The sequence below is a fragment of the Corvus cornix genome, chromosome 1A, assembly GCF_000738735.6.
Source record: "Corvus cornix cornix isolate S_Up_H32 chromosome 1A, ASM73873v5, whole genome shotgun sequence".
NCBI lineage: Eukaryota > Metazoa > Chordata > Aves > Passeriformes > Corvidae > Corvus > Corvus cornix.
In genome coordinates this window covers 42,745,216-42,772,226 of record NC_047057.1, presented here as the reverse complement: position 1 = coordinate 42,772,226, position 27,011 = coordinate 42,745,216, and the positions used below count along the sequence as shown (strand labels likewise).

Sequence of the window (27,011 nt, the reverse complement as noted above, 5' to 3'; positions counted from 1 at the left end):
ATTAGGAGAGGGGAAGCACTAGTCCCATACAGAATTGTTGTAACTCATTTCCCTCCCTGCAGGCAGCCAAGAAAGTCTGGTGCCGAGGTTTCATCCTGCTGCTGTCATTTCTCCTCTGCCCCTTTTGAGGCATTAGATGGAGAACAATTCCTGTTCCACATTAAGTGGAGAGACTGCAATTCTTCCCATCCTTCACACAAGAGTCCACAAAATGATAAAGGCATATAGGACCCTATATTCTTGTCTAGGTACTAGAAAGGCTCAATCCACAAAGCAATTTCATTTTGCCTATCTACAGTGCTTACATTTAAAAAAAAAGTTTCTAAAGTGCATATCAGAATATAGTTTTACAATGAATTTATGTTAGAACAAGATCAAGATAAGACATTTGCATTTGCACATAGTTTGCGCACCTCTTAATTTTCAAGAAAAAAATCATTCTAGGATCACTGAAGCTTTTGGGGTCATGGCAGAGCAAGAAACTGAACCCAGACTTTCTGCACCAGATGAGGAATATAATCAGTGGCCCTTCTCCCTCCATTGCCTGTTTTTAGAAGAGCACAACTAGCTTTCCAAGCCTGTCCTGGTATGGTTAAAAATCAGCACCTGGGCACACAAGGCAATTTGAGCCTCCATCTAGTTTTCCTTGCTTCTGACATGATTTTGTTTCTCTTTTTTCAATAAATGGACAGAACATGAACACGAGTTAGTTCTCTAGGTTTCCAAATATAGAGCACATGGCTTTGGATACCCTCAAGGTGTCAGCACAGATATGGAACAAAGTCCTTCAGCAGTCCATCAATTTGTTGTAGAAATTGATTTTTATTCTCTGTTCTTAATGCAAAGCTTTGACAGCAAAGCACCAACAGTGTCATTCCCCAAAGTATAACTACCAAAAGGAGGAAAATTTATTGAGGTTTTCTCAGGATGTCTCTAATTATTCAAGTTAATACCTCACGTATGGAAAACTTCCAGCAAAGAAATGGGGAAATTTGCCTTCCACGCAATGACACAAAAGTGATGTTTGGGATTCAACACTGGCATAATTGAACTGCCAAATGTTATTTAATATAATAAAATGAAGCTCTAGAAACCAGAAGTGTGAATTTCAATTATTTTAATTAATTTTTTAAAACTCAACACATATTAACAGCCTTTTGCCATAGAACAAAAGTGTGCACATTTATATCAACTGAGGATCCAATTTACATGAAACTTGGAATCACAATGGGCACTTCTGGGGGCCTTATGTAATTTTTATGAGGACATGTACTACCTCATATAGACAAATCATAGTGCTGTAGGAGAGTTTCAGTTGTAAAAATCCACCTGCCTGAAGCAAACAGTCCACAGTTACTGACATTCTTCCTTTGGTAACTACTGAGTGTGCATCCATATCACAAACAGTTTAATCTTCTACAAAAGCAACAGCCTTCCTTAGTGGGAAAATCAGAGAGCTGAGAACAAGAAAATCAAGAGATCAAGATCAAGTTTTGTGCAGTACAGATATGTCTAAAAGTTTGCAGACCTTAACAATTTTCCTAAAAAAACTTCAGACTCACATTTACTGTGTTTTAAATATGTCTCTAAAGTGTAAAAAGATTAGAAAGTTCTGATGACCTAATTAAGTGTAATTCAGTTAATTTTATATGCTCAAGGCAGGACTCTCATTAAAAATATTTAAATGCCTCTGCTGTTCAAAGCTTGTTATAGAAAATTTCCAAAACTGCCAACATTTTAGTATTTTTTCTAATAAACAGGAAATCACAGCAATAACTGTCTACTTACACTAGGGAAAGTGATGAGGCTGAGGCTCTTTTCAATTCAGATTACTTATATTGATATTCACTCCTGTTTATCTTCCAAAGTGAATTAAGAGAAGATATCCAAGGTCCTGCAATCTATGATATGACATGGGGAAAGTCCCACACAAACATGAGTTCTTGGCACAGCATTAGCCACACAAAAGGTGTTAAGGAAAAGCTCTACTTGAAAAGATTGGTGCTGTCATGCAATTTACTTCTCTGGTGGTGTGAACAGATCCTGACAATCTACATAGAATAAAACCACTATCCTTTCTGGGATCCTTTTTGCAATACACTTTACCCTTGTTCTTGGAATCACTGATGCTCACTGCCTGTGTTGAGTCAAGCTTCTACACAGACAAAGACTCTTAAAAACAAATTCTGCATCATCCATAAGAAAAATACAGTTTCTGTTTCATCAGTCATGGTGACACAGCTCCATCCTTATTTTAGCCTAGACCTTGAAATTTGCAGGGTTCAAGCCACAGAAGTGGGGGTCAAGGAAGCATGCTGAGGAGAGTGAATGGGCTGAGAGAGCAAAGGAAAGTGACGTTTCAGGAGAAGAAATAATTTTGCAGTAGTAGAGGTGATGTTCCTTTCTCTTTTGGAAAGTTTATTGCTGTCGTCTTTTAGGGGGCTTAAAATCTGGACAGCCTCTTTTTGCCATTAGCAGTTCACAAAGTGCAGGAATGTTGTTTCATTCATGTGAAATGCAGTAGGAGAGAGTGCAAATTGTCTACCTTGTTAAGGACTTAACAAGTTTTCCATGGTTTAACAGGAATTGTTTTTCAGAGGGAGAAGAAGGGGAGTTGTTTGCCTTCAGCTTGAAATACAGTACTGTGCTTTACAGGTGAAAGGTCTGGAAAGTTTGTTCATGGAGTGTAAAACATAAAACCTGCTCCCCCAACAAACCTTCTCTGGTGGACTTTAACATCTGGGATCCTTACACTGCACACGTATATGGAGCACATTGCCTGCTGACTCAGAAAATGAGGCCAGCCACCTTTTGGGATCTGCTTTCCAAGAAACCAGTCTCTCCTGGTACATCAGACTGGCAGGTGAGATAAGCCAAGAGAGATCCAACAAGTCATCACAAGTACTCCTTTCTGAAACTTGCTTTCTGCTTTTACCAGGCAGAATCACAGTATCTTGAACTCCAGGATCAAGGTGCATGCCTCATCCAGTTCTTCTCACTGGAGAGAACACCTACCATGACCACGCTTTTCTCCAGAGGGATGGGTTAGGAGCCATTTTTAAACATGGCTTTTCTCAAACTGTTCTTTTATAGCTTTAAATCACCCATGCCCAAGAATCATATGAAACAGGCATTAAAAAAGAAAACAAAAGGTAGTTTTGTGCAAATCAGGGGAGTAAGTGTAATAACCTTTGAGCGCTTCATGTTGGTCAAGTGCACTGAAGAATAAAATGTTTAATGGAAAGCATTCTGGTCTATACTTGTGTGTGTCCTATCTTTAATGGTAACATCTGCCTCAATAATTCACAGAAAATATCCAAACTTTTGTTTAAGGGACACTGTCTGGTCTGTAGGTCAGCCTCTCCAGTGATTCTTTTTCTATGACTTTTCAGGAGATGGCTAAGAGGTTTTATCCTTTCCCTTTACACCTAAGAGCATCATGTTCTACAGATTCATATTCTGAAAGATGCAGTGATTCACACATAAGTGGAAAAAAATGAGAATAAAGTAATTGCTCTGTGGGATTCAAATATAAAAGCAAGAGCAAAAGCTGGGTTTTCTTTGTTTTAGCAACAAACTGACTACCATAATAAAAAAGAAAAGAAATAATGTTTTAGCAACAAACTGACTACCACAATAAAAAAGAATAGAAATAATATCGGGATGTCAGGAGGATAAAGAGACTTCTATGGGACTTCAGGAAAATTAATTGTATCAATTTAGCAGTGCTGAATACCTAATAATGGTGAGCAGCTGAGAGTGACTCAGCATTGCATCAAGTATGCCTATTCTCTCAGGAAGTGTTTCAATTCAACATGAGAAGCAGACTGTAACTTTTTTGTGATTGACAATGACTAAGACGCATGTAAGATGCTAGAGGATTGAGTCATTCTCCTTGCATTTCTCAAAGTGATAGCAGAAGAAATAATTCAAGGAAATAGATTAGCCAGATTCTCAAAATGAAGCCAGTATTTTTTAAGACTTGAAGTAGTTTTCTAAATTCCTACTTCGCTTTTGCTGCCCTTTTTATTTCCAGAAGGCCATTAGTTGTTGCTGGCATCCCTTCTCCAGAGCATGTTCCACAGACCTGCAAGCTGTTGCTGGTTCTGGTGCCGTCAGAAAAGCTTTGCCTGGTTCTGTGTTTCTGTGCACAAGGTGCCACAATTCCAGGAACACTGCTGATTCCCCAGAGTTTGTGTCTGTCCTGATAGGTAATGTCACTTCTGCAAAAATGGGCCTTGATTTTTTGACAACTTTTAAGCATCTGCTGTAGCCAGCTGCTGCAGCCTCCTGATTACCAGAAATTGCTCTTGTATATGATTGAAAAATCTCAACAGAAGAAATAAAAAGCAACAGTGTTCTGGCTAGAAAAAAAATTGGGCGAAATCATCCTAGGAGACAGGAACAACTTCTGTTTACTCTGTGAGCTTAGGCTGCTCACTGAGATGATCCTCCTGAGATGTCTTGGGGGACAATTCCACTCTGAGAAGCACAGCAACGTATTTTTTTTAAATTCATAATTAATTAATGAAATATTCAAAAGTGCATGGCTGTGGTTCTGCAACAATTTTCAAATGCCATTTCATTCATATTTCTGCAAAGATCACAATGAGATGCAGGACACACCACTCACCACTGTTTAATCTGAATCAATGGAGCTCTTGTTTATAAAGAATGTGAAGTCTATCTTAACATCAAACATGTTGATAGGAGTTCAAAAGCTGAATTCTCATGTAAAAATTAGGAGACAATATTTGAATACACTACACCATTTATTCTATTTTCCAAAAAAAGCATCATGCAGTCACCAAAGTTTAAGTGAAGAAATACATAATCACTTACATAAATACACTTTTACTGGATCCAGTCTTGTAGCCCCATGAACTATATTTGCACTATATTGTAAACGAAAGACAAACTCCAGTAAGGATACTTTAAGTCTCATAAACTTTTGAATTTGAAGGAAGAATTTGATTTAAAGTGACAACACAAGTACTAACACCAGAACATTCAGTCAGAGTTTAACTTAGATGACAGTAAGTGAACATAAAACCACACAGAACTTTAAAATATTAATACTTATTCATGCTGCCTGCATTGAACATTACAACTCCTACCAATCCAGACAGCTTTAATAAGCCTTTATCATTCCTTTAACCCCTAGGAATCCATGCATTCATGTGTTTATGTGGTGTTCCTAAGTAGCGTGCATGCTCATGTCTTAACTTCAGCCTCAGAGTCACTGCTCAAATGCACATCTGTGGTGTCAGTGGTCACAGGTCTCTTGTTTCCAGTCACATCTCCCCACTGGGCAGATACAGACTGCACTAAGTCGAGGCTCTGGTGGCAAAGTAGCGATTCCTTCTCTGCTGCAAATTGCTCCATTACAAGCAACGCAACAAAACTTAATAGGACATGTAGAACTTACCTGAATATCTGTAGATCTCTTTCCCAGTGTTTCTCAGTGTCCCTTCAATCACTGAGGTTTTTTTTTACTGACCTTTCTCACTGCTAGTTAACAGTTCTCAACATGCTGCAAAGAGTAGGCTCTGTTTTTCTGAATCTAAGCTTTGGATTCATAACAACAATTCTAGATGCATAAAAGAATGATAAAAGGAGTATTCTAGGAATTTTTTTCCCTCTGCTTTTCTCTGGCTGCTTAGTCACAGCTGTTCTGTGTCCTGGATGTTCATGAGACTATTGTCTTTTCAGCGTCAATACACAGTCTGTCTGTCAGAGGTTCCCTGACTGTGTTTCCTCCACTCTTCCATCTTTTGAAATCCAAGGACTTCCAGAGCACCTGGCTACAGGAATCTGATTAGAGGGAAACATAGGTTCCTGTAGACCTAAAATAACCCAGTGAAGAAAGAAAGAAGCATGACTGAAAGCCAACAAGGACTAGGTAATGCATATTTAACCGTCAGGGACTTTTACGTTGTGTGACTGCTCTATCTCATCTTGGAGAGGTTGTCACATGCAGTCAGCACCAGCTGGTGTCCTGTTGGTGTTTCTGAGACCAGTCTTTTGAAGATATTTCCAGTGAACTCTGAGGCAGAGACATTTTCCCTCATGTGGTTGCATTCTCCTTTGTCACATTTTCACTTCTGTAGAGGTAAAACAAGGAAAAATTGATATTTCATATTTCACACCTGCAGCCATGCTGAACTGAAAATTTCTCCTGAAACACAAGGAGGTGTAACAATAAAGATGCTCCACTACTGCTGCCCATAAGCTCATTGTCAAACAATTCTGACCCTCTCCTAAAACCAGTGTTACTCAGGTCACTGATAGTCATTTCTGAGCTGCACTGGTTGTATGAGTCACAACTCTGTCAGCAGAGTTACTCTCATAACTGGTAGTGGTGCCTGCTCCTGGTGCTATGACAAGCTACACAACACAGCTGATTTTCACATCTCTAACACACATCTCTTGTTTTTCGTTCAATGCAAGCCCACTTTTTTATTCCACAGGAGTAGCTCCAAGATAATGAGCATAGCAAGGCACTACTGTGTACATATACATTTGTTTATAGCATGTAAGCAAAGGCAATAGGCTCTGCAGCCAGGCCTCCAGTTCTTTTATCACATTCTTGGTTTCATCCAAATTTACCATCTTCAAAAGCCTTGATCTTTCCCGATCAACATCTTTGGCTTTTCAGAGTACTGCAAGCAGATCAGATGAATTCATCCTTTGAATCACTCCAGAGAATTAGTGTGCACAGACCAAAAGTTCAGTGCAAGTTAGATTTTCCATCTTATTTATGGTGATTGGAGATTATTGAGGGACCACTAATTTTTTGCACTGTTTGCCCTGCAGCACTGTTGTTTGCTATACAGTAAATTTATTCCAGGTCCTGAAGTGGACTGCATTGTGATTCTCTAGACCTCAGTGTCTTTATATGTTAAGGAGGGGTCCCTCTGGAGCTCTTCATATCATTCCAATAGATCTGAAAGGTGTCTCCATCACATCTAAAACTTCTCATTTCCTTTCCAGTGGGTCTGCAAATGGTCTGATGTTTCTAAGGACCATTTTGTCATGTTTGATCATGAACTGTGCAATAGTAGCATGAAGCTGTCAGTCACTTCTTTGATAAATCTTTCTTGGTGTGTTCTATGTCACATATACTGTACAGTAATACCTGATACCTTTGAAAGAACACCAAATTTCTATTTATTTCTCCTTTTAAACATACATAAAAGGCAATCTTACCTAGTCTGACTTTTGCAGGTTTTGAATCTCGTGTGTTAAATTACTTACAAATTCATTCCTGTTTTCCTGAGGAAGTTAACTCTCCCAAACTTGTTGTTTCTAGATTCAGCACGGCAAAGTTTGAGATGTATTTTGGTCCTATCCATAAAGAGTCTTATCGAATGCCATCTTGATGCACACATATGTAGAGAGATCTATGTATGGAAAACATTCACCATTCACAGTAATTCTGCTTCTTACTAATGTTTTGCAACAAAATGTACAGGTTTGTTATGATCCCAATATTAAAGGCACTCAGACTCTGGAAGGTATTATTTAAAATGCTACTTATTAGAGCTAACATTCCCAGGAAAAAAATAGCATAGACAATCATAGGATCATTTAGGTTGGAAAATACCTCTAAGATCATCAAGTCTAAATATTACCCAAGCACTGCCAAGTCCATCACTAAACCATAACCTTAAGCATCACATCTATACGTCTTTCAAATGCATTGACAGATGGTGACTCACCCACTTTCCTGGACAACCTGTTTGTGGCAGTGCAGGTGGCTCCAACCATTGTTTCTCCTGAGAAAAACCCAGGCAACCCGCTGTGGTGGTTAGCAACCCAAGTTTAGCATGTAACTTCAGTCATGGTGAGAACCCATGATTCCCTTGTTTTGTCTTTTGCATGTTTTCCCCTGATTGGTTAATATTTTGTCTCTCTGTTTTCTGTATGAAATTATGTATATTCATTTTCCTTCTTTAATATGTATTAGCTCTAGAAAGTTCCTTGTTCCTCGACGCCCCATTGGATCCTTCCCTGAGTCCCTCCTATGTGTTGTTCCCATTGGTTTCCTTCCCGTCAATCCCACCTGCTTGTGTCTATACCATTGGCTGAGATCCCTTTCCCCACCTACTCCATACCCAGTATAAGATCCCTGGACCCTCCCTACTCCATACCCAGTATAAGACCCCTGGCCTCTTCGTCTTGTCTTTTCACAGGAGTAAACCTGCGTGGAACACGCACGGAGAGTCCCCTCTCTTTACTTCTTTCCCTTGGCCTGCGTGCCTGCATAACGGTGACAGGAAGACACAGCCCCTTTTGGGGTGAGGACCTCTAACCCTTTTTCATTGTGTGCTGGGCACTGAGTGCCGCCTTCCAGAGGGGTTTCAGCGCTGACCTCTGGGCTTCTTTGTGTCGGCACACAAGGGGTAAAACTCCCTTCTGTCAGCTCCCAGGGGCTGAAAACCCCTCCACCTGTTCCAGTGTTTGACAACCCTTTAGGTGAAGAAATTTTCCCTACTACCCAATCTAAACTTCCCCTGCACAACTTGAAGCCATTTCCTCTCATCTTGTCACTTGTTACCTGGAAGAAGAGACCAACCCCACCTGTCTACAACCTTCCGTCAGGTCATTGTAGAGAGTGGTAAGATTTCCCCATGGCTTCCTTTTTCCCAGGCTAAACCCCAGCTTCCTCAGCCATTCCACATCAGACTTGTGTTCCAGACCCTTCACTAGTTCTGTTGTCCTTCTCTGGACACATTTCAGCACCTCAATGTTTTTCTTTAAACACTGCATGTTTAAAGAAAACAGATGATCCTGCAACTTCCCCACAATGACTATCTCACCGTGCCCATCCCAGGTGAGGGGACACTGTTGGTCACAGATTAATAGGGGCAATTGCACTTTGTGTGTCTGATGGACAAACTGCTATGGTAATTGCCTATCTACATACTGTATACACAGTATCACCTGCCCAGAACTGGGCAGAGTGCTCAAGGTGTGGCCTCACCAGTGTCAAGTACAGGGTTACAATCCCTTCCTTGGCCCTGCTGGCCACACTATTCTTCATACCAGCCAGGATGCCATTGGTCTTCTTGGCCATCTGGGCACACTGCTGGCTCACGTTCAGCTGGCTGTCAACCAGCATCTCCAGCTTCTTTTTCCTCTGGACAGCTTCCCAGCCACTCTTCCCCCAGCCTGTAGCACTGCATGGGGTTGTTGTGACCCAAGGAAAGGACCCAGCACTTTGCTCTCTTGAACTTCGCACAATTATCCTTGGCCCATTGATCCAGTCTGACCAGGTCCCTCTGCAGAGCCTTGCATGAGACTAACAGTCCTGCCAACTTGGTGCCATCTGCAAACTTACTGAAGGTGCCCTTGATCCCCATATCCATATTACCAATAAAAGATATTATACAGGACTGGCCCTGATACTTTGGGAGCCTTTGGGAACACCATTAGTGACTGGTCACCAATTGTATTTAATTCCATTTACCACTACTCTCAGGGGTGAGACATCCAGCCAGTTTTTCATCCAGGGAAGACCACACCTATCCATGTCATAAGCAGCTAATTTCTGCTTGAGGATGATGTGGGAGACAGTGTCAAAGACTACTAAAATCTAGGTAGACAACATCCACAGTCTTCCCCTCATCCACTAAATGGGTCACCTTGTCATAGAAGGAGGTCAGGTAGGTCAAGCAGCACTGCTTTCATATACCCATGCTGGCTAGGAGGTTCAGAGTCTTACATCCCTTTAGATGGAAACACCCTGATAAAGAGCAATCTAAAAAGACTGTTAGGTGGTCCTCCTTCCTTTTTCATATGTGTTCATTTGCAAATGTTTGGAGTATCCACAGGTCCTAATTTCCATTGTTTGATCTCTTTTGGAGGGGGGGGGAGGAAGTGATTTCATATCCTCAGACTGCAGTATTGGCTAACCAAAAAAAAAAAATCAAATAACTTATTAAGACTTTGGGAATAACTTCCTAAGTCACAAAGAGCTTTCTTCTCCCTCATCAAAGACAATAATGTAATGTAGGACTTAAAAATTAGATAAGTATATAATCTGTAATATCACGTTTCACAATGATGTCTCTTTTTCATAGGCTCCAAATCAATTACAATGCATAATTAAGTTGCCAGAGAAATGGAAAAGTTATCTGCAGGTGGTGATTAGAAGCTCAAGCAAAGATGTTCTCACAGTCCTGATTCCAAATATGAGGCTGCAAATGTCAGCTGTAGGGTTTGTCTAACCTTTGGACTAGAGTGAATTGATAGAGATTAGTCAGATAATAAGAACAGAATGTACATGGTTTGTGTGGCCACACCAAGCTGATGATAGGGAATAAAAACATATTTTAGGAAAAGATAGTGTCATTTCAGCAATGACGCAGTACTCCTATGCAATGAAAAACCCATTCATACAAGTGAGAAAATGTTCAGAAGGGGTTTAGTCTGAGCCATTAAAACCATAAGCAAACTTGAGCCAGCAGCAGAAGGAATGCCCTGGGCAGTGCAGAAGTTAAAACATTCACATTTCAAAACAGTGAGTGCAACATTTGCTTAAGAACAAGGACACTAACAGGAAATGGCACACACCGAGTACTTGCAAAAAAGTACTGAAATGTCTCAGCCTCGTCTGTACTTACTGAAGATTGTCTAGCATCATGGATTGTTATCTGCCCCCTTTTCAGTTAAAAAAAAAAAAAAGAGTAAATACAAATTTGCAATTACTTTCCACACCAGAGAGAGACAGCAGTTAAACAAAGCCTTGTTCCCTGAGTCAGTGAGGATGATGCTGATAACCTAGAGAAAATACACGACTACGTGACATCCATGCAGCCCTTGGAGATACACTGCAAGGAACTCAGTCAATGAGTGCAAGAAACATTCACCATAAGCTGACAGAAAATATTCACAGAAACAAAACAGGGCCATGGGCCTTCCCAGAAGGCAAAGCAACTGCCAAAAGATGGTGAGAAAAATGAGAAGCAACTAAAACATAGTAATGTCTTTTTGATCAAAGATATGCATAACTCACCCTTTTGTCCTCCCTCACTATCTTTCTCAGAATTCCTAGATACAGCACACCAAACTTTCCTTCTTCGCCCACATTCCTTGTTTTTTCTCATACTGACCTCACTTCTTTCACTTTCTGTGGCAGAGATTTTTTTTTCCTACACTCTGTTACTGTACAGAAGTGAAGTCCTGATGTACATAGGTTGGATCCTGTTTTGACAGAAGAGTTGCTGATGCTTCTCCTTGGGTATGCCCTGGCAGAAGGCAGGTGGATTTAGCCTTACTCAAATCCTTTTTTCAGCAGCCCATGATAAGACCTGAATAATTTTGGGGAGGGAAAAATAACCCCAAGAACCATTCCTTTTCAAATTTTACCAAAAAAATTACATGTGGATAGAAATCACTTCTGGACCAGAAAAAATTCAGAAAATTTCTGACTGTTATTAGACATTAAAACCAGGATATTAGAATATAAACATGATATAACCTCAGACCTGTGACCATAATAAGCTATTCTGGCTCCCAGAACAGCAAGGCATCAACCTTTTACATCTATAACTGTATGTACAAATATATATTAATTTCTGTCTCTAATCCTTCTCTGTCCAGAGTCTTGATTGCTCATCAGAAATCTATCATTCACTGTTTATACAGTATGTGGAGAGGCAATTACCATAGCAGTTTATCCATCAGACACACAAAGTGCAATTGCCCCTATTAGTCTGTGACCAGCAGTGTCTCCTGATCTGGGGTTGGCGCGGTGAGAGAGTCATTGTGGGGAAGTTGCAGGATCACCTGACAGAACCCCTCTTCCCCTGCATCCTGACAGCAGCCTCCTTTTCCATCCCTCATCCCCCTCCTTCCAGCAAGCCTGGGAATAAGGAATATCTTCCTGTGGTATGAAGACAGGTGGCATGGCAAAGCCAACTGCAGGGAAGTAGAGGGAGACTAGCAGTGTGTATTCATGTGTGTGCATCTGCACTCTGCATGGGGTTACAGCCTGCAGACAGCAGACCATGGAGATCAGAGGGCACCACCAGATTTATCTTGCCTTTTTGCCATTTTCTGCTATCCTTTTGTCTCTTATCCCTGCAAACCATAAATTCCTCAGCCAAAACGGAACTGCAGACACCCCTGTGGTGAAGCATGGATGCTGGATAACAGCATGCAGCAATTACTGAAATGCATTGAAAAGGGATATGGAGAAGGACACAATGGTCTCTGAGGGTCTCTGCAACAGGCCTGATTCTGGTAAACTGAGAGTACTTTCTTGTGCCTGTATTTTTTTCAGTTTTCAAACAATGCATTAGATTTGTATTCATTTTTTGGATTGGTGAGGGGAGAGGTCTCAAAAGAATTTTTCCAACTCATTTTCTGTCTTCTGTCTTCTCTGAAAAAAGGATACTTCCACAAGGTTCCACCTTCCACCTTCTTTTTCTTCCATTACAGAATGAATTGGTGATAGCATTCAATTCAGTAAAAACGCATTTAAGAGGCCTGCCGAAGAGCATGATCAGCATTTGTGTGTTTTGGCTCACAGGATAGTTTTGCCCCGTTTCACTCATATTCTGAGAAAAAAACAGGGAGTTAAATTTGTTATGCAATTCCTTTCTTCTCCTACAAGTAATTCTTAAAGACTTCAATCACAAGCAGTTATGTATCATTTCCCTCTGAATAACTTGTTTTGTTTATCCCTGATAAACTGATTTTTTATCACTGCACCAGCTGATTGTGCTTTTTATTAAAATAAAACACAGCAAAGACTTGTCAGCCCAGCCAAAGCCTGGCACACTGTGTGGTGTCAGGCAGGAGAGCTGAAGGAGCCCAGTTAATGGGCAGAAGTTCAATACTTCTTCATGGAAAATGTGCTAACCTGTTGTTTCCAGTGCCTTGAGTGATATGGCTTGTATAGAGCTGGGAGGGGAGAGTAGATGGGAGAAGCCAAAAAATCCTTCTGAAAAATAAGAGCTATACTTATTTCCAATATACTTATACTTAAAGGTAGTTTTAAATGTCCCTATGACCAAAATATAACCAAATTACAACAGAAATTTCAGGCTTTCGCTGTCAGTGATAGGCACAACAGCCAGTCTTTTAAGCAGGTCTTGCCACTCAATTTTCTGAATATGCAGCTTCCTTTTACATAATATGTGAAGCAGAAATTTAAGTCAAGGAAATTCCATTAAAGAAAGATCCCATTTGTTCAAATGATCTAGTTTTCCTAATGCCTATTCATTAAATATCTTGTAGAAATTATAAAGTGCTGTCCAAAGATTGTCTTCTGAAAAATCACAATCATTATATAAGAGAGCGGCCTATTTGCAAAATAATTACAGTTTTGAAAAAAGAAGACATAAGAGAGACGGATATCACCCCTGCATCATCACTGATCAGGTTTAGGATGCCCATCCTCTCATATATCTTTTCAGTGATTTTTTTTCGCATTTTGCTGTTGATGTGAGTGATGTATTATAAGAGGGAATGGTGTTACAAATCATAATGAAAAGTATTTTCTGCTACTTTTGTGAAGAAGGTGGCTGGTATTTCACATGCAGTTCTAAGTATAGGAGAAAGCAGTGTCAAGGACTACTAGCTCTACTTTATTTCACAGCTCTCCACATATAAAGAGACTCAATTCTTAGTAGGCCTGGATGAAGCAGCTGATGCAGCTTACAGTGCTGCAGATAAAGGGAGGATTGCTAGTGGAAATAAGGAGTCAAGGTGAAACTGAGTCCCTTTCTCTTTGCCATTCCAGGCATTTGTGATCTTGTTGGCTACAGCTCTTGAATGTGAAACGCTAGAAAGGACCTTGTCTGTGTTTTTTCCTCTCCTCTCTGTCTCTTTAATAAGAACCTTGCTGAAAGTTGTAAGAGACAAAGAGAGGTTCCATTTCAGGGATGGGGGTGGAATCTCCAGGGGTTATTTTGCATGTAAGCATGACAGATGGAAAATGTTTCCAAGGGAAGTCTGCACAAGTGGCAGCCAAGTACTCCAAGTGTAAATGCACTTGGCAAACACAGGAGAAAAAGATACCTCGGCCTCCTGCTTGAGAACTGCCTTATTCTGTACCTCTCCAAGCACATGACATATCTCTTTATTTTGATAATGTCTCATGGCAAGCACAGGTCTCACAGTTTGATCAGCACAGGGTACACCTGAGTCCCACAGGTAGCTGACTGCAGACCACAACTGACTGCCAGAGCTGATTCTCCAGTTCCACACCCAGCCCAGGAGACACATGGAAATATATCAAAGTTTATATTATATATAATAGATTTCTTTTTTTATTATTCACTTCCTGAAACATGGTTCAAACAGGTTGAGGACCTTCAGGACCTGGGTATACATACTCTGCTATTTCCCACAGAGTCTGAAACATTAGTTCCAGTGCCTCTGGTTTCCTTCTTAGTCATAATCTAGCCAGACACAGCTATCTTGATGACTTCTTGATAAGCTCAAAATTGTATTTACCATTGATCAGTCAAATTTCAGCCAGGATAAATAACTGCTGTTTTGTTTAAAGCCACCACACCATGTACTGTCACAAAGAAAATGCAGTATGTTACATAGTTTCACCCGAGATTCTGATGCTTGTATTGCTCAAGCATGAGGATTTTCTTTCTCCAAACACTAGTCATGGAGTAATTAGTGGTTTTCTTCTCATTTCCTAGTTGCCATTACAATGACCAAGCCATCTTCTTCACCCTTTATTTTATTGTCTTCCTCCTACTGTTGTTTCACAAAAGGAACATTCTCCTATCATATCCAAGTTATGAAGATAGAAAGACGTCAGATGGATTTCATCTCCGACTTCTTAGTTTTTGTGTCTGACTTCAGAGTTGGATGTTTCATGTCTTCTATCCCTTTTTTCTCCAGTTTTGCCAGAGAAAAAGAAATATTCATCTCAAGTCACATCTTGACAGGCTGCATAGGCGTAATCTGTGGGCAGTCAAAGGTAAAGCCAAAAGCAGCCCTTATTGGTTGCAATCACTAAATAATGACAGGAAAAGTTTTAGAAAAATCCCGGTTTGCCACTGTGTGCTAAATTAATTCTTTAATCTGATTCTGGGCAGCAGGTCAGTAATCCAGTTTTAATTAGACAGACTTACTGCTCTTCGCAAAAGTATCCTTTAACTGTTATCTCTGGGATGGATGCATGAAAATGCTTTTAGCTATGTCTCATCTAAATTTGGTTTTTTGTGATTCTTCCACTCAAAATAATTGCATTGGCACATAGCAAATGCAGAAGAGGATATGCTGAAGAAGTTGGATGGAACATGAGAAACCATTTTCTGCATCCAATTTCCCATAATAGCTCCAAGAACAGGCCAAGTAATAATGTCCAAAAAACCACCATAAGTTACAGAAAGTGCAAGACATTTTGATAAGATGCCCATTTTGGTAATAAAATTGAACAGGAATATTTCTATAGAAAAATATATCCCAAGTAACATTGCTTCAAGAGAAAATAATCTACTTAAATTTTCAATACTTTTTTGAAAAACAGGTTTGCATTCTTGCCTTGGGGAAAAACCGAATGGTGGGACATTTCAGTCATTACAGTATATTACACAGAAAACTAAGCATAGCCATTCTGCACAAAATAAAAAGTATGTATAGCCCCAGTTATTGTTCTGATAGTGGTCAACAACAGATACCAAGGGAAAAATTTAAGAATAGAGGGAACATTCAGGACTCTTAAGAATATTCTCCCATTTTTTACCAGTTTACAACTCAAGGATTTCCTGAAACAGAAGTTGTGTCTTTGTGTTTAACACTTTTCATGTATTTTTACCCCATGAATGCATCCAGTTGCTTTTGAAATCCAGCAGTTGATTTTTGAACTCAAAATTACGTCAAATCTGGTCCAGGAGCAGTATCAAAACCCTGTTCATATGCACAAAATTTAAAAAATGTATCACAGAAAGTACAACATAAGTGTTTCTTCTGCAAAATACATATATAAACTGAAATGAAAATTCAAAAATTAGTAACAGATGCTGAAAGAGAAAATTATATAGGACAGACAATTCTAATAATCAGTATAATAGTTCCCTATCTAGCCTTGGATACTATTAGCAGGCCATATTCTCCAAAAGAGAGACACTTTTGTAAGGTGCAATCACATAAAAGATGTGGTTTTAATTACCAAGAAACAAAAGGACCTCAATTTTACATCTTGCCTGAAAAACAGCGCATAGAATAATTATGCTGAGATAATTATTCATTATGGACTCAGCAATCTGACACCTACTGATTCACCCACATCATTTTTATTGTAGTGCCCACATTTTCCTTTGAGATGCCAATCTACAGGCTTGATTTCAACTTCATTAAGGCAATGGAAATGTTTAAGATAACTTTAAAGTAGTGTACAGCAGGATTTGCATTTTAATCAAGCTCAGGGTTTAGTCAGAGAGTTCCCAAAATAAGTGAGGGTGGGAATCAAGCTCTACCTCACCATGTCCTTATCCCCTGGTATATAGTAAAAGCAAGGTTCCAAGAAGCAAGACCCACAGGGGGTTGGTGGTGCTTCTGAAACTTTGCTTGGGTCTGTGTAACAGATTTGCTTGTCCACATCCTCTGTCCTGTTTATTTTGAAAGACGTGTCAAGACCAAAGCCCTAGGGGACATGGCTACAGATCTGGCAGTGATCCCTGGAATAGCCACTGGTGCACAAGGGAAGGAAAACAGTGACTGGCCAGGAAATTAGAGTTGGTTTTACTAGCACTTTATTCACCCCAATCCAACAAACAGTTCTTCTCATATGGATTTAATTACAAACTCAGAAGTAATTGAGGGAAAGTGTTAGACTTTGTTTCTTTAACGCATATCTAGGAAACAACCAGATACCTTGGGAAAGTTATTTACTATTGGTGCACAGAGTCAGCACAGTTTTGCTCATGTCTCCAAAACACCAAATGCATGCAATTTTTAAGTGAATGTCTACAAGCATATTTACTATGCAGGATTACAATACCTCTCCTGCAAACAGATTTGAAATTTACTGTCAGCAAATGAAATGTCTATGGAAAACTTATCCTGAAATTTAGTAAGCAAACAGACTGCCACTCCCATTGTAAATTGGAATCAGTACTACCAAGCTTTATATATTTGTACAATTCGACCAGAAATCCCCTGGGCTCCCTCTCAGCAGAATGAATAGGGAACAGCAAAACATGGTGTGGTTTAATTCATGCCAGGATGGAGATGTACACAAAAGACATTAGACCCGGACACGTGTTACCTCCACCAGTGATCAATGTGTAAATTGAAGTAATCTTCCTATAAGAGCCTGTATTGAATAGTTCTTTCTATTCACATGCACTCCTGTGCATCTAAAAAAATGTTGTTATTATTAACTTGGATTGTTTTAAATAGCTTTGACGCAAAACAACTCTTCTAGTCCACACAGATTTCACTAGGCTTCTTTTGCAAATCCATTAAGTAGACAATACATATTTTTAAGGGCCAGAAATGTTTTCCTTCCCAGATGACGGAAAGAAAACAATGTTTTGCTGACCTTGAAGAACATCCAAGGAAATCTTCATTTCTATATTGAAGAGGAAGAACAAATAAGATAACCTTGGAATTCAACCGTATTACTACATAGGCTGCAACAACTCACAGACCAATACTTGGGAAGCACAAACATCTTTATATAGATATTTGTGAGGGTTAAACCTAACTTATTGTATCTTGACTACTTCATTACCAAAATACATTTCCTTTTCTCTGAGATAAGAACAACTTCTTTTCCTTCTGTTATTCTCTGATGGTAATATTTGTCAATACTCTGTGACCTTGTGATCATCCATTCTAAGAAGAAATAAGAATTGGCCTGTGATGGAACCAGAAAATATAGTGTAGCACATTATTTTGGAGATTAATTTATTAAGGAGTACAGACACTTTACAAAACAAATTACCATTTGTTTCTGTCATTATTAGTGCAAATTAATTTTTACAGTAGAACTTAATGAGCAATTATTTACACTCAACATATTTGGGTCTAGGCCAAGGTCCAGGTTGCAGTAGCACCCAAGTGTCACTGTGAGATTTGACACCATCCCAAGTGCTGTAGAATCCCTGTGGTCATGCAGCTACTCAGCATTCTTCAAGCTCAGGTCCATCCACATGCTTTGAATTGCATAAAAGTGAAAAGGTGGCATATAAAATAGATCTTGTGTGTGGCAAGTGAGTTTTGACGATTGAAACTAGTAACTCTGATAGATTGTTAGAAAAAGATGGCTCTGGAGATAAGGAAGGCCAAACTAAACAAATGTTTCTAACTAGGCTTGTTCTAAATTAGTCTATGAGATACTGAAAGAATATTGTATGCCTGCACAGAACAAAGCAAGATGTAAATTTAAAACTTGTTAGTACTAATTATCAAGTAAGGTTCTTAACAAAGTCACATCCTTAGCAATTCTATACTTGAAAACACTTCTTACCTCAATAGAAACATGAAAAAGGACACTTAGAAGGGACTTCTTCTTTGTTTTAGTCTGTCTACTTATATTTTTTTTGTATTCCCAAGTCAGTTAACTTAAGAATGTTTATGAACCCTATATCCATTGTTTAAAACTTTAGGAACTTGTTTTGAGTCCAAACTGTTCTACTGGCACATTATGATCAGAGTCATGATTTTATTAAATGTCAACTTTTCAGAAAGCAAATTCACTTTAGTAATACCTTGTAAGGAAGTTTGAAACAAAAACTTCTCTATCCTCTTGTAAAAATATCTAGTTAAACAATTTAAGTAACAAATCAAGAATTTTTAAGGTAGTTGCCTTTTATAACAGGAAACAGACATAGGATTCATTTCATTGTCTTTACATGTCTATCATGTATGCATGTATGTATGAACAGCTGTTCATACAGCTCAACAGATAAGTTGAGGAGTGATTTAGGTCATATTGTCTAAAATAAATCTTACGACAAACTGGCTCACCTGTAGACATTGCACTGTAGACCTCTAACTGTAATGAGCCCCAACACCAATCTCTTCACCCAGCCAGCATTGACCCAGAGCAAGCTGTGCACTGGTGTCCCTTATATTAATTGTGTCTCTGAGATAATTGTTCCACATCTTTCCACTCTCTTATGAGGGGACTGCATCACTTAGGGCCCCACTCAGAAACTGAGATAAGGGTCATGACAGACTCCTTTGTAATGTCCACTCATGACAAAGAAACTCAGAACACCAAAGAATCCAGTCCATATATCAACCATATAGTCAAAACATATGTTTGTATTTAGTGCTGGTGAAAACAGGAATGAGTTTTTAACATTTTCGTTGCACAACAGACACATTAGAAGGCTCTGAGTTTCTTCCAGAGACCTTTTTTTGCCTACAGTATTAGTTAAATATTCATAATTATCTTTAACAGAGTATTTTGTTTTTTCAATGACTTGCTAATGTAAATGAAAAATCTGAGCTTCTCTCTTAAATTTATTCCATTTTTTAGGGTTGCCTGCATTGCAGGCTTCCAGCTTTTATTCAGGGTTTGTTTAAGCTGATGTTTACCTAACATACCAGCAAGAGATGCACCAAAAAAAATTCAAATCACTTTGGAAAGTATTTATCCTGATATTAGATTCAGCCTTTGCAAAAGATCCAGTCCTCAAATAATTGGGGAGAAGGGTATAAAAATTAATTATATGGAAAAGTCATCCAAAGCTATAAACTCATCCCTTTTCTGGAAATATCCCAGATGCACAAAGAAAACCACATCTCTGTAGCAATTCAGGGATAAAAGACCAACAAGCCACCAAACCAATAAGCATACAAGCCCATTTTCCTTGCGCAGTGTGCTGCACTTTATAGCTACATTTAGTACCCTGTAGAAATGTCAAATACTTATCATAACCAGTTCATAAGACCTTTGAGATTCACAGTAGCTGGCTGTGACCAGCTTGTTTCAAATTAGATTAGTCCAACCTAATTTTCTATTCATGTTATGTACAGTTATTTGAGGTGGAAGGCTATCAGCTCAGGGCAGGCAAACAAGACTCCAAGCTTCAGCCCTTTTGAAAAGCATGTGCAACTTCTGGCCTTTCCCCCCATGTGTCATTGCTACATCCAGCTTCTAAATATCACACTAAGTGACGTTAGTGAATGTGTAAACATGCAGCAACTTTGGGAATACTAAAGCAGTCCCAGCCCACCATCCCAGGGAAATCTGTGCGTCTGTGACTAAATGGGTATTTATCATTTCCTGAGCTCCGTGCTGGCAGCCAGCCAGCAGAGTGTGTACATTGAAATTAGAATAGATTGGGAGACAGGACTTTGTTCCAAATTGATCTGGATGACGATAGCAATTTTGAAGGCAGCTCCACATTTTTAAAGGTTCATTGTGTGTACCTATAAAGGAGAGGGGAGAAACATTTAGGAAAATAACAGGAAGGAAATCTAATGGCAGAATATATACTTTTTTTGTTATTTTTATTTTATTCTTTTACAGCATTGTTTTGTTATCATTAACAGAGGAGCTAGACCTTGCTAACATCACATAGAGAAATGCATGGAGCAGGAATGGAGAAAATACTATTTCTGGTCATCTGTTTATTATTTAGTAATTTTTCCTGTTACAAGTGCTCTCATTGCAAAGACAAAAAGGTTTTATCAATGGTGTCAATTCTGGCATGGAAAAAGTTAATAATTACTGTTAATAGGAGTAATCCAGTTTTGCCATGTGGTTGAGTGATCTTCACTCATCAGTTTACTCTTGAGTTTTACTCTACTCCTTGAAAATAGTAGGTGGACTTACAACCCCAGCTTAGCTTATTTTTTCCTGCAACATTCCATATCTACTGTATAAAGCAGGATATTTTAGCAAATGTATGTACTATTTTTTGTTGCTCACACTCTTCTGTAAAATGATTTGTGAAGTGGTAAGTCAATATCAATAAAGATGTCAAGGATCAGCATTAATTTCATTAGCCTACCAGAAGCACTGATAATTTTTTTGTGCTTTGAATGTTTGCCAGAAGAAAGATAGCCCAGGCACACTGTTCACCAGCCATAAGAGTAATCAGTGCGCAGCTGTTCAAAAACAAGATCTGATACAATGGAAAGACCATAACTCACAAGATATACATACTTTTAAATAATTATATGAGGAACTGACCTTGTGGCACTATTTTTTCATTCCTTAAGATCCAGTATTGAAGATGAAATAATACTAAAGGGAGTAATTCTGTTTTCACCAAGCACCAGAATTCTGTGTATAAAGTCCTCAATGTTATTCCCAAATTGCTGTCTTTACATTGTCTGGAGAGTCATCTGACCCAGCCCCATGTTGTAAGAGTTATGATGGTAAGAGAATGGCTGCTATTCTGAACGTCGAATATATAGATTTTTCACCTCAGACTGGACCACCAATAAGAATACAGTACATGGTATATCTCAACCATACCCAAAGGACATCTTGAGAACTAGATTGACACCTATGACTAGCTGACTTGAACATGTACTAGCCAAAATCAACATAGTCAGTTCACCTAGTGATATCTTTGGCCATCCTTTGATAGGTGAGTTATATCTTGCTTCAAATGTAAGCAAATCCTGTAGACCTGGGCATGTTTTAAAACACATTAAGTTTTTTTAGCATATAGCCTTCAGCCATATAATTTTCATGCAATCAGGGAAGAAGAAAATTTGGAGAAAGCTCTGTTCTCTTTACATCAGTAACATTTCTGTCTAGTACCAAAGTAAACAGCCTTTTCCATGGCCCTTTGCTATTGTCAGTGAGCACTTAAAATTTTTTCAGTCAAAAGGATTGAGTGCTTCACCTCCTTCTCCTTCAGAGAACCACAGAGCTGGCCTCTCATTTAAAGCCATCCAAGGCATCCTCTAAACCTTTGCAATAATAATGTCAGGACCTAAGCAATTCAAAGGAAATAGCTTCCTCAAAACTGGAATCCTCTTCAGCATGGACAGCTGTGTCTCTGTGGAGCACGGCTTGCCTTCTTCCTTGTCGCGCACAAATGTTCATTGCCTTTGATCTGGCTCCCCTTGCAGCTGCTCAGCAGCAGAACTAGGGGCTCCATAAGGATGTAATACAGCTCTGAGCTTTATTAATGCCTGGTCTAGCTTGTCCCAGTTTACAGAAATTATCTGGCTAGTCTGAAAGCAGCAGTACAGCAGGACACAATATCCCCTTTCTCTGTCTTTCCTGTGTCCATGCTAAGCCTTAAATCTCAATGGACCTCTGACTCAGCTGAGATCCTCAGAAGAGGAATTTCTTACAGACTAGGCAGAAACATAAAATCCTGTTGAGGGGACATCACAGACTCTTCTGTGAGCAGATGGGGCTTGTGCTCAAAAAAAAGCCCTCAAGACAGCAGTGCTTTAAACAGATGCTTTCCACAGATTCCTGTGGAGTCAAGGAAGACAGAATCAAACTGACTTGCTCTAACGCTTTGTAGTGTTACAGTTAGGATATTTTAAAACAGAGATTTGCAGGTAGGGAGCTAGCTACACATGACTAAATGCCTGTTAGGCTGCTACAACACTCACTTCTCACAGTGACAGAGTTTGCTACCTACTGCAGATGGAGTCCCTTTTTTCCTGTTCTGTGACTTTGGGCCATATTGGCTTACTGCGTAACACCATGGATAGAGAAGGGGGAAGAAAAAAGTCTTTAAATAGCAATTCGCTCATGAACCACTAAGCTCTCTTTACAGCAAAATAGCTGAATGGCATATACACATTTTCAGGAATCCATCCCATCTGTTTTTTAAGTTCTTTGTAAGAACCTGAACACATATGGTGCCAAAATATTCACTGCATTCCACAAGGACTTGGTGGGTGCCACATCATGTTCCCAGTTGTGAATGATACGGTACTGATAATGACAAGTGTGTACTTCTCTTTCTTGTCTGGTAACAAGAAAACAGTGTTAACTTTAGTCTCTATAAGTTAAAAACGTCCCATTTGCTGCTGGTAGAGGCAATAGGCAGAAGACATACCACAGGACCACCAATAAGAATACAATTCTTATTTATAGCACAACTTACTACATGTAAGTTAGAGTTTAGCAACCACACTGTCAGTACCTTCAGCATAGCAGCCTTCTGTGGTGGGCTGACCTGCCTTTCTCCTGCTCTGTCTGGTAAAGACAATCAAGCATATTTTTATCTTTCTTTAAGGCAGCATTTGCATGCCAGTACCTGTAACACTTTTACTAAACATGCTTAACTACTCAGTCAATTTTTACAAGTGGTCTCTGAAGTTTTGGGGGGCATTATTTTGTTGCAGACACCAAGAAGAAACCTGGACAGGGAATATTGCAAAGTGTATTTTTTTTGTTTTCTCTTGCTGTCTGGTTGCTGAAATAAATAAGGATCATATGATGCCAATGTCTGTCTGTTAGTTCCTTTAATGATTTCTGAATCTACTGCTGATTTTCTACCAACTTTGGTGTATGGCAAAATATCCCAAATGAATTAAATTCTCAGAAAGAAATTGAAGGCTGAGAAACTCAGTGAGAGCCTCACTGAGGAAAAGGTTAAAATGAGTGTTCATACTTCATTCGTCATAACAGATGCTTACTATGACCTCAACTTTAACAAAAAAATCCATAGGAAAACAGGTTTGAGTACTACTGCTGCTTACCAACTTGGGCTCAATGGTATAAGAGAAATCTGTATTTTTATGTACAAAATAGCATCTGTAGGAAGGGGAGCATTGTCTCACGTACCTCTGCATAAGGTTTTTGTGTTTGTTTGAATTAAGTGAACAGAAGAATAAAAACTCTGCTTTGTTATGTATGTTGACTTTGGCTTGCCCTAAAATCACTTTAGCAGCTTACCAGCTAAGTGATTTCTGAGTACTTATATGCATCTTAAGTTGCTTTTACAGACTTTGGCCAACAAAATAAATACCCATTGAAAGAGCTGGAGTAAAATGCAAAATAAAGATGGCAACCAATGAAACTTGGCAAACAATCCATAACAAATGATCTCTTAAATGAATATTATCTCTTTTTTCTGTACTCGAGCTGCCCATTGGCTCACTGAAGTTTTCATTCAGAATTCAAAACTATTTTAATTATCTTTTTGGAATAATTTGTGGCATAAAGTGGTTTATTGTGAACATTGGTTATTCAAAACTTAAACTGTACCTGTAGTTCTATTGTATGGGTGATACACATCCTTGGCTACCTCATTCTTCTCCCTTGAGAATGATCTCATTACCACCTCCATGGTACCTGCTGAGTGCATATATATATTTCTTAGAAAGTTTTCAGATTTTTAGGAATTTTACCAGATCAAGAATCTTCTTAATTTAAAATTTGATGATCAAAAGTATCTCTCAACATTTGCTTGAAAATAACTGTGTCTAAGATGTTTCATAAATATTGGTGGGAAACAAATCCCACACAATGTACAAGGGCAATAAAGTCGTGGAAACTATAACTTTGATAGTAAATGAATATTTATGGACTCTTTTACAGTAACCAGGTCACCCAACATGTCTAAACGACTTCTTAAAGCTGTTCTTCAAATATAAAAGTTTAATATGGGAAAACATAATTTGTTCAATCCCATGTTCATCAATTCCAAATCCTTTTGATAGCTCTCTGTTGCTCACTCCCTCCATAGCTTGTGCTGGTCTCCTTGCTGATGGCTTCCTCAAATACTTACCTAGGTATCCTTTGATGCAAGATTACACAATGGCAGGAGACACAAAATCTGAAGTGTTATGCAAAGATATATATTAGTTTTTCATTATAAAGTTTCCTCCCTTTGAAGTTCTAAGGAAACTACAATTTCCTTTCTCCTGCTCTAAGATATATATATATTCACTCACAGTTAAATACATCTCCCATAACAATTCATTTCCCAGGCCTAACCAATACTTAGGTGCAGTTCAAAGAGTGCCTTTGATCTGCACATAGTTCCTCAAAAAATCTTTATCTTTGCATTGAGGTGATAAGGAATCCTACCAAGAAATGGCTTCCTGCATCAAATTAATTGAGACCACGTAACACTTTCAAGCAATACCTTATTAACATTTGCATTTGTAAAGTCCACATCAGTAATTATTTGCACAATGTAGGAACACTGTGCTTGGTTAGACCAATAGAGGAGGGAGTTTTAAAAGCATGAATTCACTTCAATACTGTACATCAAATAAAACCTTGTTTACCATTCTGTATCAGATTACACTCCACAACAGTAGTGACTACACTTGGGAGCCAGCCATTTATCATGTTAAAAACAAGGACTTTTGAGGCCAATGATCTACAGTAGCTCTATATAAAAAGCGGTTGTATTTTTATGCCTTTGCTAAGTTTTGTGGTTAAGTGGCTCACCTCGTAAGCACTACCCAATGTAAGCCATACAGAGTGAGTATTTATGCAAAGCATCCCACTGAATTTAGTGAGGCTATTCGTGTATGCTCTCAAAAATGAAAGTGTGGTTCATACAGCACAGCCCTCAGCCTGTGTCTGAGACTGCACAGAGCTCAAAATGCAGTGGCCCTGCAATCTTCTGGCTGAGGCTTGCGGGGGAGACAAGCAGCAAGCAGTAAATTAGAGCAGTAACTCAGAGCTGTGCCATCATCACTTACAAGTACTTATAAATTGTTTATCCTCCCCCTTCATGCTGTAGCTATAGGCTTTCTTGTTCCTACATCTGCTAAATATGACTGCTCTGCTTACTTACCAATCTCCAAGGAAGGCAGCAAGGCTCACTTACAGCTTACATCACACGCCAAGGGGTGAAGCACCAGCTTTGTGCTGAGCATTGTCATCTCTCTTAATTTTGATTGATTTCCTTTTACCTGAATTTAATCAGATTACAGGCAAACATGGGTTTAAGGGCGACAGCTAACCTAACAAAGCTGAGTTTTTCCTTCTCTGTGGATGTGAGCATAACAAAATAGAAATGCAGGAAAGGCATAAGATGGTCTTAAATGGCTTGGGTTTCATTCACATACCCCCTTTGGCTTCTCATCAGATCACCCTCCTTCGGCTCGCTACAAAACACCCCTTTCCAGAAGCAGCTACGCAGAATAAGGGCAAATGAGAGCAGGATATGATAATTCACCAGTAAGCCAGTGACCTGAAAGATGTGTTTTGTTTTACATGTAAATGCAGTGCTGGTCCAGTTTCAGACCATGTCACTCAGTCACTGTCACTGCAGTCACTGGCAGTAGCTGCTGCCCAGGGCCACTACAGTATCTTTGCCTCCATGTGGAGGTGGGAGCCCAGGTCAGCTGTGGATCAGCATAATCCTACCACCTGGTTAACAGGAATAAATGGGAACAAAAGAAAGCAAAAACTTGTTCTAATAGACTCCTGTTCATTTAATGAGCACACCATGCTTTTCTCTGCATGTTATTCTTAGTGTCCCCATGGCAATTTGATCATCTAAGAAGGGATTGGGAAGTCAGTCCAGCTAAAAGGGCCTGTGGCAGAACTAGGATCTATGTTACCTTTACTCACAGCCCTCTTCTTTGACCACTAGATGATGTTGATGACTAGATACTCTGAGGTTCTATGACAGCTTGCTTGGACACATCTGTTTCCAGGCAATTATCAGAGATATCTCCGTTCTTTAAAATTGACTACAATTGAAATCCTGCAATAAACTCAATTTAATATATTGGCAAACTGACATATAGCTTCTAATTCAGTCTGTGAAGTCTCATCTTTTTAAGAACACAGACCCTTCTGTCACTGAGAAAGGCCTGAAAAGCTCCTGCAGTCTCATGGGGAGTATTAACCACTGATGAGGATCTGTCTTAATACACGAGAGAACAAGGGTCAGAGTAGTTCAACAAGAAGTGTGAGAGCTTAGCAGCAGGAAAAATCCTTCTAATGGCCTAGGGTATAAACATGATTAGAAGGGAAATTTATAATTTTTCCCAGCAAATTTCAAGCAAGCCAGCCAAGCTGCATGAGGATTTTAATGTTTTCTCTTGCTACCAAGGATGCTGTGCCAGAAGCCCTCAGACCTGCCTGCAGTCATATTTCTAAACTTGCAAAGCATACTGCCCCA

At 39.2% G+C, this 27,011-nt stretch overlaps 1 long non-coding RNA gene across 3 annotated transcripts in view; it reads right to left on the bottom strand.

Moving 5' to 3' along the window:
* Positions 1–1,102: 1,102 nt before the first annotated feature.
* The window catches only part of LOC104698434, an 86,690-nt gene continuing 60,781 nt past the window's right edge, over positions 1,103–27,011 (bottom strand). Inside the window, exons 1-4 of one of the 3 annotated variants that reach the window (XR_005604556.1) lie at positions 12,872–13,168; positions 12,404–12,566; positions 7,258–7,403; positions 1,103–6,104 (exon numbers count right to left, since the gene is read on the bottom strand). This is a non-coding gene — a long non-coding RNA (uncharacterized LOC104698434). Of the gene's footprint in view, positions 6,105–7,257; positions 7,404–12,403; positions 12,567–12,871; positions 13,169–27,011 lie in introns of those variants that run through there. The other 2 variants (XR_005604555.1, XR_005604557.1) reach the window with 2 other exon arrangements.